We start from the raw sequence: 12,090 nt of genomic DNA, 5'->3' as shown, positions 1-12,090 counted from the left end.
ACAGTGCGAGATAACACTTTTCAGTTTTCCTGTATTCCTAATTGAGCGAGCAACACACAGGTGATTCTGTTTAAAAGTAGTGCTTTGCTTTTCTGTTCTTTCGTTGGAAACTTGCTCTTGTGCTGTACAGTGAGATATATTACTGTTCAGTTTTCCTGTATTCCTAATGGAGCGAGCGACACACGTGATTTAGTTTACAAATTAGTGATTTTCTTTTTTGTTCTTTCATTTGAAACTTGTTCCTGTGCTGTACAATGTGATATATCACTTTTCAGTTTTCCTGTTATAATAATTGAACAGGCGACACGTATGTGAATTAGTTTACAAAGTTGTGCTTTGCGTTTCTGTTCTTTCGATGGAAACATGTTCTTGTGCTGTACAGTGTGTTATATCACTTTTCAGTTTTCCTCTTATAATAATTGAACAGACGACACGTATGTGAATTAGTTTACAAAGTTGTGCTTTGCGTTTCTGTTCTTTATTTGGAAACTTGTTTCTGTGTCATACAGTGTGAGATAACACTTTCGGTTTCCCTGTATTCCTAATTGAGCGAGCGACACACATGTGATTTAGTTTACAAAGTAGTGTTTTGGGTTTCTGTTCTTCTTGGAAAATTGTTTCGGTGCTGTACAGTGTGATATATCACTTTTCAGTTTTCCTGTTGTAATAATTGAATGGGCGACACGTATGTGATTTAGTTTACAAAGTTGTGCTTTGCTTTTCTGTTCTTTCGATGGAAACTAGTTTCTGTGCCGTACAGTGCGAGATAACACTTTTCGGTTTTCCTGTATTCCTAATTGAGTGAGTGACACACATGTGATTCAGTTTACAAAGTAGTGCTTTTCATTTACGTTCTTTCGTTGGAAACTTGTTCCTGTTAGGAACAATTTAGGGTTAGGGTTAGGGTTAGGGTTAGGGTTAGGTTAGGGCTGGGTAAGGGATAGGGTTAGGGTTAGGGTTAGGGGTTAGGGTTAGGGTTAGGGTTAGGGTTAGGGTTAGGGGTTAGGGGTTAGGGTTAGTGTTAGGGTTAGGGCCTTAGGGTTAGGGTTAGTGTTAGGGTTATATCACTTTTCAGTTTTCCTGTTATAATAATTGAACAGGCGACACGTATGTGAATTAGTTTACAATGTTGTGCTTTGCGTTTCTGTTCTTTCAATGGAAACTTGTTTCTGTGCCGTACAGTGCGAGATAACACTTTTCAGTTTTCCTGTATTCCTAATTGAGCGAGCGACACACAGGTGATTCTGTTTAAAAGTAGTGCTTTGCTTTTCTGTTCTTTTGTTGGAAACTTGTTCTTGTGCTGTACAGTGAGATATATTACTTTTCAGTTTTCCTGTATTCCTAATGAAGCGAGCGACACACATGTGATTTAGTGTACAAATTAGTGATTTTCTTTTTTGTTCTTTCATTTGAAATTTGTTCCTGTGCTGTACAATGTGATATATCACTTTTCAGTTTTCCTGTTACAATAATTGAACAGGCGACACGTATGTGAATTAGTTTACAAAGTTGTGTTTTGCGTTTCTGTTCTTTCGATGGAAACATGTTCCTGTGCTGTACAGTGTGTTATATCACTTTTCAGTTTTCCTCTTATAATAATTGAACAGGCGACACGTATGTGAATTCGTTTACAAAGTTGTGCTTTGCGTTTCTGTTCTTTTGATGGAAACATGTTCCTGTGCTGTACAGTGTGTTATATCACTTTTCAGTTTTCCTCTTATAATAATTGAACAGGCGACACGTATTTCATTTAGTTTACAAAGTTGTGCTTTGCGTTTCTGTTCTTTCTTTGGAAACTTGTTTCTGTGCCATACAGTGTGAGATAACACTTTTCGGTTTCCCTGTATTCCTAATTGAGCGAGCGACACACATGTGATTTAGTTTACAAAGTAGTGTTTTGGGTTTCTGATCTTCTTGGAAAATTGTTTCTGTGCTGTACAGTGTGATATATCACTTTTCAGTTTTCCTGCTGTAATAATTGAATGGGCGACACGTATCTGATTTAGTTTACAAAGTTGTGCTTTGCTTTTCTGTTCTTTCGATGAAAACTAGTTTCTGTGCATTACAGTGCGAGATAACACTTTTCGGTTTTCCTGTATTCCTAATTGAGCGAGTGACACATATGTGATTCAGTTTACAAAGTAGTGCTTTTCATTTACGTTCTTTCGTTGGAAACTTGTTCCTGTTAGGAACAAGTTAGGGTTAGGGTTAGGGTTAGGGTTAGGGTTAGGGTTAGGGCTGGGTAAGGGTTAGGGTTAGCGTTAGGGTTAGGGTTAGGGTTAGGGTTAGGGTTAGGGTTAGGGGTTAGGGTTAGGGTTAGGGTTAGGGTTAGGGGTTAGGGTTAGGGTTATGGTTAGGGTTAGGGGTTAGGGTTAGGGTTAGGGTTAGGGCCTTAGGGTTAGGGTTAGGGTTAGTGTTATATCACTTTTCAGTTTTCCTGTTATGATAATTGAACAGGCGACACATATGTGAATTAGTTTACAAAGTTGTGCTTTGCGTTTCTGTTCTTTCAATGGAAACTTGTTTCTGTGCCGTACAGTGTGAGATAACACTTTTCATTTTTCCTGTATTCCTAATTGAGCGAGCAACACACAGGTGATTCTGTTTAAAAGTAGTGCTTTGCTTTTCTGTTCTATCTTTGGAAACTAGTTTCTGTGCCGTACAGTGCGAGATAACACTTTTCGGTTTTCCTGTATTCCTAATTGAGCGAGTGACACACATGTGATTCAGTTTACAAAGTAGTGCTTTTCATTTACGTTCTTTCGTTGGAAACTTGTTCCTGTTAGGAACAAGTTAGGGTTAGGGTTAGAGTTAGGGTTAGGGTTAGGGTTAGGGTTAGGGTTAGGGTTAGGGCTGGGTAAGGGTTAGGGTTAGCGTTAGGGTTAGGGTTAGGGTTAGGGTTAGGGTTAGGGTTAGGGGTTAGGGTTAGGGTTAGGGTTAGGGTTAGGGGTTAGGGTTAGGGTTATGGTTAGGGTTAGGGGTTAGGGTTAGGGTTAGGGTTAGGGCCTTAGGGTTAGGGTTAGGGTTAGTGTTATATCACTTTTCAGTTTTCCTGTTATGATAATTGAACAGGCGACACATATGTGAATTAGTTTACAAAGTTGTGCTTTGCGTTTCTGTTCTTTCAATGGAAACTTGTTTCTGTGCCGTACAGTGTGAGATAACACTTTTCATTTTTCCTGTATTCCTAATTGAGCGAGCAACACACAGGTGATTCTGTTTAAAAGTAGTGCTTTGCTTTTCTGTTCTATCTTTGGAAACTAGTTTCTGTGCCGTACAGTGCGAGATAACACTTTTCGGTTTTCCTGTATTCCTAATTGAGCGAGTGACACACATGTGATTCAGTTTACAAAGTAGTGCTTTATATTTACATTCTTTCGTTGGAAACTTGTCCCTGTTAGGAAACTTGTTCCTGTTAGGAACAAGTTAGGGTTAGGGTTAGGGTTAGGGTTAGGGTTAGGGTTAGGGTTAGGGTTAGGGTTAGGGCCTTAGGGTTAGCGTTAGGGTTAGCGTTAGGGCTAGGGTTAGGGTTAGGGTTATATCACTTTTCAGTTTTTATGTTATAATAATTGAACAGGCGACACATATGTGAATTAGTTTACAAAGTTGTGCTTTGCGTTTCTGTTCTTTCAATGGAAACTTGTTTCTGTGCCGTACAGTGCGAGATAACACTTTTCAGTTTTCCTGTATTCCTAATTGAGCGAGCAACACACAGGTGATTCTGTTTAAAAGTAGTGCTTTGCTTTTCTGTTCTTTCGTTGGAAACTTGCTCTTGTGCTGTACAGTGAGATATATTACTGTTCAGTTTTCCTGTATTCCTAATGGAGCGAGCGACACACGTGATTTAGTTTACAAATTAGTGATTTTCTTTTTTGTTCTTTCATTTGAAACTTGTTCCTGTGCTGTACAATGTGATATATCACTTTTCAGTTTTCCTGTTATAATAATTGAACAGGCGACACGTATGTGAATTAGTTTACAAAGTTGTGCTTTGCGTTTCTGTTCTTTCGATGGAAACATGTTCCTGTGCTGTACAGTGTGTTATATCACTTTTCAGTTTTCCTCTTATAATAATTGAACAGACGACACGTATGTGAATTAGTTTACAAAGTTGTGCTTTGCGTTTCTGTTCTTTATTTGGAAACTTGTTTCTGTGTCATACAGTGTGAGATAACACTTTCGGTTTCCCTGTATTCCTAATTGAGCGAGCGACACACATGTGATTTAGTTTACAAAGTAGTGTTTTGGGTTTCTGTTCTTCTTGGAAAATTGTTTCTGTGCTGTACAGTGTGATATATCACTTTTCAGTTTTCCTGTTGTAATAATTGAATGGGCGACACGTATGTGATTTAGTTTACAAAGTTGTGCTTTGCTTTTCTGTTCTTTCGATGGAAACTAGTTTCTGTGCCGTACAGTGCGAGATAACACTTTTCGGTTTTCCTGTATTCCTAATTGAGTGAGTGACACACATGTGATTCAGTTTACAAAGTAGTGCTTTTCATTTACGTTCTTTCGTTGGAAACTTGTTCCTGTTAGGAACAATTTAGGGTTAGGGTTAGGGTTAGGGTTAGGGTTAGGTTAGGGCTGGGTAAGGGATAGGGTTAGGGTTAGGGTTAGGGGTTAGGGTTAGGGTTAGGGTTAGGGTTAGGGTTAGGGGTTAGGGGTTAGGGTTAGTGTTAGGGTTAGGGCCTTAGGGTTAGGGTTAGTGTTAGGGTTATATCACTTTTCAGTTTTCCTGTTATAATAATTGAACAGGCGACACGTATGTGAATTAGTTTACAAAGTTGTGCTTTGCGTTTCTGTTCTTTCAATGGAAACTTGTTTCTGTGCCGTACAGTGCGAGATAACACTTTTCAGTTTTCCTGTATTCCTAATTGAGCGAGCGACACACAGGTGATTCTGTTTAAAAGTAGTGCTTTGCTTTTCTGTTCTTTCGTTGGAAACTTGTTCTTGTGCTGTACAGTGAGATATATTACTTTTCAGTTTTCCTGTATTCCTAATGAAGCGAGCGACACACATGTGATTTAGTGTACAAATTAGTGATTTTCTTTTTTGTTCTTTCATTTGAAATTTGTTCCTGTGCTGTACAATGTGATATATCACTTTTCAGTTTTCCTGTTACAATAATTGAACAGGCGACACGTATGTGAATTAGTTTACAAAGTTGTGTTTTGCGTTTCTGTTCTTTCGATGGAAACATGTTCCTGTGCTGTACAGTGTGTTATATCACTTTTCAGTTTTCCTCTTATAATAATTGAACAGGCGACACGTATGTGAATTCGTTTACAAAGTTGTGCTTTGCGTTTCTGTTCTTTCGATGGAAACATGTTCCTGTGCTGTACAGTGTGTTATATCACTTTTCAGTTTTCCTCTTATAATAATTGAACAGGCGACACGTATTTCATTTAGTTTACAAAGTTGTGCTTTGCGTTTCTGTTCTTTCTTTGGAAACTTGTTTCTGTGCCATACAGTGTGAGATAACACTTTTCGGTTTCCCTGTATTCCTAATTGAGCGAGCGACACACATGTGATTTAGTTTACAAAGTAGTGTTTTGGGTTTCTGATCTTCTTGGAAAATTGTTTCTGTGCTGTACAGTGTGATATATCACTTTTCAGTTTTCCTGCTGTAATAATTGAATGGGCGACACGTATCTGATTTAGTTTACAAAGTTGTGCTTTGCTTTTCTGTTCTTTCGATGAAAACTAGTTTCTGTGCATTACAGTGCGAGATAACACTTTTCGGTTTTCCTGTATTCCTAATTGAGCGAGTGACACATATGTGATTCAGTTTACAAAGTAGTGCTTTTCATTTACGTTCTTTCGTTGGAAACTTGTTCCTGTTAGGAACAAGTTAGGGTTAGGGTTAGAGTTAGGGTTAGGGTTAGGGTTAGGGTTAGGGTTAGGGTTAGGGTTAGGGCTGGGTAAGGGTTAGGGTTAGCGTTAGGGTTAGGGTTAGGGTTAGGGTTAGGGTTAGGTTTAGGGGTTAGGGTTAGGGTTAGGGTTAGGGTTAGGGGTTAGGGTTAGGGTTATGGTTAGGGTTAGGGGTTAGGGTTAGGGTTAGGGTTAGGGCCTTAGGGTTAGGGTTAGTGTTATATCACTTTTCAGTTTTCCTGTTATGATAATTGAACAGGCGACACATATGTGAATTAGTTTACAAAGTTGTGCTTTGCGTTTCTGTTCTTTCAATGGAAACTTGTTTCTGTGCCGTACAGTGTGAGATAACACTTTTCATTTTTCCTGTATTCCTAATTGAGCGAGCAACACACAGGTGATTCTGTTTAAAAGTAGTGCTTTGCTTTTCTGTTCTATCGTTGGAAACTAGTTTCTGTGCCGTACAGTGCGAGATAACACTTTTCGGTTTTCCTGTATTCCTAATTGAGCGAGTGACACACATGTGATTCAGTTTACAAAGTAGTGCTTTTCATTTACATTCTTTCGTTGGAAACTTGTCACTGTTAGGAAACTTGTTCCTGTTAGGAACAAGTTAGGGTTAGGGTTAGGGTTAGGGTTAGGGTTAGGGTTAGGGCCTTAGGGTTAGCGTTAGGGTTAGCGTTAGGGCTAGGGTTAGGGTTAGGGTTATATCACTTTTCAGTTTTCATGTTATAATAATTGAACAGGCGACACATATGTGAATTAGTTTACAAAGTTGTGCTTTGCGTTTCTGTTCTTTCAATGGAAACTTGTTTCTGTGCCGTACAGTGCGAGATAACACTTTTCAGTTTTCCTGTATTCCTAATTGAGCGAGCAACACACAGGTGATTCTGTTTAAAAGTAGTGCTTTGCTTTTCTGTTCTTTCGTTGGAAACTTGCTCTTGTGCTGTACAGTGAGATATATTACTGTTCAGTTTTCCTGTATTCCTAATGGAGCGAGCGACACACGTGATTTAGTTTACAAATTAGTGATTTTCTTTTTTGTTCTTTCATTTGAAACTTGTTCCTGTGCTGTACAATGTGATATATCACTTTTCAGTTTTCCTGTTATAATAATTGAACAGGCGACACGTATGTGAATTAGTTTACAAAGTTGTGCTTTGCGTTTCTGTTCTTTCGATGGAAACATGTTCTTGTGCTGTACAGTGTGTTATATCACTTTTCAGTTTTCCTCTTATAATAATTGAACAGACGACACGTATGTGAATTAGTTTACAAAGTTGTGCTTTGCGTTTCTGTTCTTTATTTGGAAACTTGTTTCTGTGTCATACAGTGTGAGATAACACTTTCGGTTTCCCTGTATTCCTAATTGAGCGAGCGACACACATGTGATTTAGTTTACAAAGTAGTGTTTTGGGTTTCTGTTCTTCTTGGAAAATTGTTTCGGTGCTGTACAGTGTGATATATCACTTTTCAGTTTTCCTGTTGTAATAATTGAATGGGCGACACGTATGTGATTTAGTTTACAAAGTTGTGCTTTGCTTTTCTGTTCTTTCGATGGAAACTAGTTTCTGTGCCGTACAGTGCGAGATAACACTTTTCGGTTTTCCTGTATTCCTAATTGAGTGAGTGACACACATGTGATTCAGTTTACAAAGTAGTGCTTTTCATTTACGTTCTTTCGTTGGAAACTTGTTCCTGTTAGGAACAATTTAGGGTTAGGGTTAGGGTTAGGGTTAGGGTTAGGTTAGGGCTGGGTAAGGGATAGGGTTAGGGTTAGGGTTAGGGGTTAGGGTTAGGGTTAGGGTTAGGGTTAGGGTTAGGGGTTAGGGGTTAGGGTTAGTGTTAGGGTTAGGGCCTTAGGGTTAGGGTTAGTGTTAGGGTTATATCACTTTTCAGTTTTCCTGTTATAATAATTGAACAGGCGACACGTATGTGAATTAGTTTACAATGTTGTGCTTTGCGTTTCTGTTCTTTCAATGGAAACTTGTTTCTGTGCCGTACAGTGCGAGATAACACTTTTCAGTTTTCCTGTATTCCTAATTGAGCGAGCGACACACAGGTGATTCTGTTTAAAAGTAGTGCTTTGCTTTTCTGTTCTTTCGTTGGAAACTTGTTCTTGTGCTGTACAGTGAGATATATTACTTTTCAGTTTTCCTGTATTCCTAATGAAGCGAGCGACACACATGTGATTTAGTGTACAAATTAGTGATTTTCTTTTTTGTTCTTTCATTTGAAATTTGTTCCTGTGCTGTACAATGTGATATATCACTTTTCAGTTTTCCTGTTACAATAATTGAACAGGCGACACGTATGTGAATTAGTTTACAAAGTTGTGTTTTGCGTTTCTGTTCTTTCGATGGAAACATGTTCCTGTGCTGTACAGTGTGTTATATCACTTTTCAGTTTTCCTCTTATAATAATTGAACAGGCGACACGTATGTGAATTCGTTTACAAAGTTGTGCTTTGCGTTTCTGTTCTTTTGATGGAAACATGTTCCTGTGCTGTACAGTGTGTTATATCACTTTTCAGTTTTCCTCTTATAATAATTGAACAGGCGACACGTATTTCATTTAGTTTACAAAGTTGTGCTTTGCGTTTCTGTTCTTTCTTTGGAAACTTGTTTCTGTGCCATACAGTGTGAGATAACACTTTTCGGTTTCCCTGTATTCCTAATTGAGCGAGCGACACACATGTGATTTAGTTTACAAAGTAGTGTTTTGGGTTTCTGATCTTCTTGGAAAATTGTTTCTGTGCTGTACAGTGTGATATATCACTTTTCAGTTTTCCTGCTGTAATAATTGAATGGGCGACACGTATCTGATTTAGTTTACAAAGTTGTGCTTTGCTTTTCTGTTCTTTCGATGAAAACTAGTTTCTGTGCATTACAGTGCGAGATAACACTTTTCGGTTTTCCTGTATTCCTAATTGAGCGAGTGACACATATGTGATTCAGTTTACAAAGTAGTGCTTTTCATTTACGTTCTTTCGTTGGAAACTTGTTCCTGTTAGGAACAAGTTAGGGTTAGGGTTAGGGTTAGGGTTAGGGTTAGGGTTAGGGCTGGGTAAGGGTTAGGGTTAGCGTTAGGGTTAGGGTTAGGGTTAGGGTTAGGGTTAGGGTTAGGGGTTAGGGTTAGGGTTAGGGTTATATCACTTTTCAGTTTTCCTGTTATGATAATTGAACAGGCGACACATATGTGAATTAGTTTACAAAGTTGTGCTTTGCGTTTCTGTTCTTTCAATGGAAACTTGTTTCTGTGCCGTACAGTGTGAGATAACACTTTTCATTTTTCCTGTATTCCTAATTGAGCGAGCAACACACAGGTGATTCTGTTTAAAAGTAGTGCTTTGCTTTTCTGTTCTATCGTTGGAAACTAGTTTCTGTGCCGTACAGTGCGAGATAACACTTTTCGGTTTTCCTGTATTCCTAATTGAGCGAGTGACACACATGTGATTCAGTTTACAAAGTAGTGCTTTTCATTTACATTCTTTCGTTGGAAACTTGTCCCTGTTAGGAAACTTGTTCCTGTTAGGAACAAGTTAGGGTTAGGGTTAGGGTTAGGGTTAGGGTTAGGGTTAGGGTTAGGGCCTTAGGGTTAGCGTTAGGGTTAGCGTTAGGGCTAGGGTTAGGGTTAGGGTTATATCACTTTTCAGTTTTCATGTTATAATAATTGAACAGGCGACACATATGTGAATTAGTTTACAAAGTTGTGCTTTGCGTTTCTGTTCTTTCAATGGAAACTTGTTTCTGTGCCGTACAGTGCGAGATAACACTTTTCAGTTTTCCTGTATTCCTAATTGAGCGAGCGACACACAGGTGATTCTGTTTAAAAGTAGTGCTTTGCTTTTCTGTTCTTTCGTTGGAAACTTGCTCTTGTGCTGTACAGTGAGATATATTACTGTTCAGTTTTCCTGTATTCCTAATGGAGCGAGCGACACACGTGATTTAGTTTACAAATTAGTGATTTTCTTTTTTGTTCTTTCATTTGAAACTTGTTCCTGTGCTGTACAATGTGATATATCACTTTTCAGTTTTCCTGTTATAATAATTGAACAGGCGACACGTATGTGAATTAGTTTACAAAGTTGTGCTTTGCGTTTCTGTTCTTTCGATGGAAACATGTTCCTGTGCTGTACAGTGTGTTATATCACTTTTCAGTTTTCCTCTTATAATAATTGAACAGACGACACGTATGTGAATTAGTTTACAAAGTTGTGCTTTGCGTTTCTGTTCTTTATTTGGAAACTTGTTTCTGTGTCATACAGTGTGAGATAACACTTTCCGGTTTCCCTGTATTCCTAATTGAGTGAGCGACACACTTGTGATTTAGTTTACAAAGTAGTGCTTTGGGTTTCTGTTCTTCTGGGAAACTTGTTTCTGTGCTGTACAGTGTGATATATCACTTTTCAGTTTTCCTGTTGTAATAATTGAACGGGCGACACGTATGTGATTTAGTTTACAAAGTTGTGCTTTGCTTTTCTGTTCTTTCGATGGAAACTAGTTTCTGTGCCGTACAGTGGGAGATAACACTTTTCGGATTTCCTGTATTCCTAATTGAGCGAGTGACACACATGTGATTCAGTTTACAAAGTAGTGCTTTTCATTTACATTCTTTCGTTGGAAACTTATTCCTTTTAGGAAACTTGTTCCTGTTAGGAACAAGTTAGGGTTAGGGTTAGGGTTAGGGTTAGGGTTAGCGTTAGGGTTAGGGTTAGGTTTAGGGTTAGGGTTAAGGTTAGGGGTTAGGGTTAGGGTTAGGGTTAGGGTTAGGGGTTAGGGTTGGGTTAGGGCCTTAGGGTTAGGGTTAGTGTTAGGGTTATATCACTTTTCAGTTTTCCTGTTATAATAATTGAGCAGGCGACACATATGTGAATTAGTTTACAAAGTTGTGCTTTTCGTTTCTGTTCTTTCAATGGAAACTTGTTTCTGTGCCTTACAGTGCGAGATAACACTTTTCAGTTTTCCTGTATTCCTAATTGAGCGAGCGACACACAGGTGATTCTGTTTAAAAGTAGTGCTTTGCTTTTCTGTTCTTTCGTTGGAAACTTGTTCTTGTGCTGTACAGTGCGATATATTACTTTTCAGTTTTCCTGTATTCCTAATGAAGCGAGCGACACACATGTGATTTACTTTACAAATTAGTGATTTTCTTTTTTGTTCTTTCATTTGAAACTTGTTCCTGTGCTGTACAATGTGATATATCACTTTTCAGTTTTCCTGTTACAATAATTGAACAGGCGACACGTATGTGAATTAGTTTACAAAGTTGTTCTTTGCGTTTCTGTTCTTTCGATGGAAACATGTTCCTGTGCTGTACAGTGTGTTATATCACTTTTCAGTTTTCCTCTTATAATAATTAAACAAGCGACACGTATGTCATTTAGTTTACAAAGTCGTGTTTGCGTTTCTGTTCTTTCTTTGGAAACTTGTTTCTGTGCCATACAGTGTGAGATAACACTTTCGGTTTCCCTGTATTCCTAATTGAGCGAGCGACACACATGTGATTTAGTTTACAAAGTAGTGTTTTGGGTTTCTGTTCTTCTTGGAAAATTGTTTCTGTGCTGTACAGTGTGATATATCACTTTTCAGTTTTCCTGTTGTAATAATTGAATGGGCGACACGTATGTGATTTAGTTTACAAAGTTGTGCTTTGCTTTTCTGTTCTTTCGATGGAAAATAGTTTCTGTGCCGTACAGTGCGAGATAACACTTTTCGGTTTTCCTGTATTCCTAATTGAGTGAGTGACACACATGTGATTCAGTTTACAAAGTAGTGCTTTTCATTGACGTTCTTTCGTTGGAAACTTGTTCCTGTTAGGAACAATTTAGGGTTAGGGTTAGGGTTAGGGTTAGGGTTAGGTTAGGGCTGGGTAAGGGATAGGGTTAGGGTTAGGGTTAGGGGTTAGGGTTAGGGTTAGGGTTAGGGTTAGGGTTAGGGTTAGGGGTTAGGGTTAGTGTTAGGGTTAGGGCCTTAGGGTTAGGGTTAGTGTTAGGGTTATATCACTTTTCAGTTTTCCTGTTATAATAATTGAACAGGCGACACGTATGTGAATTAGTTTACAAAGTTGTGCTTTGCGTTTCTGTTCTTTCAATGGAAACTTGTTTCTGTGCCGTACAGTGCGAGATAACACTTTTCAGTTTTCCTGTATTCCTAATTGAGCGATCGACACACAGGTCATTCTGTTTAAAAGTAGTGCTTTGCTTTTCTGTTCTTTCGT

The sequence above is a fragment of the Meriones unguiculatus genome, chromosome 20 (assembly GCF_030254825.1).
Source record: "Meriones unguiculatus strain TT.TT164.6M chromosome 20, Bangor_MerUng_6.1, whole genome shotgun sequence".
NCBI classification, from domain to species: Eukaryota; Metazoa; Chordata; class Mammalia; order Rodentia; family Muridae; genus Meriones; species Meriones unguiculatus.
Note: the sequence above shows the minus strand (reverse complement) of the source record.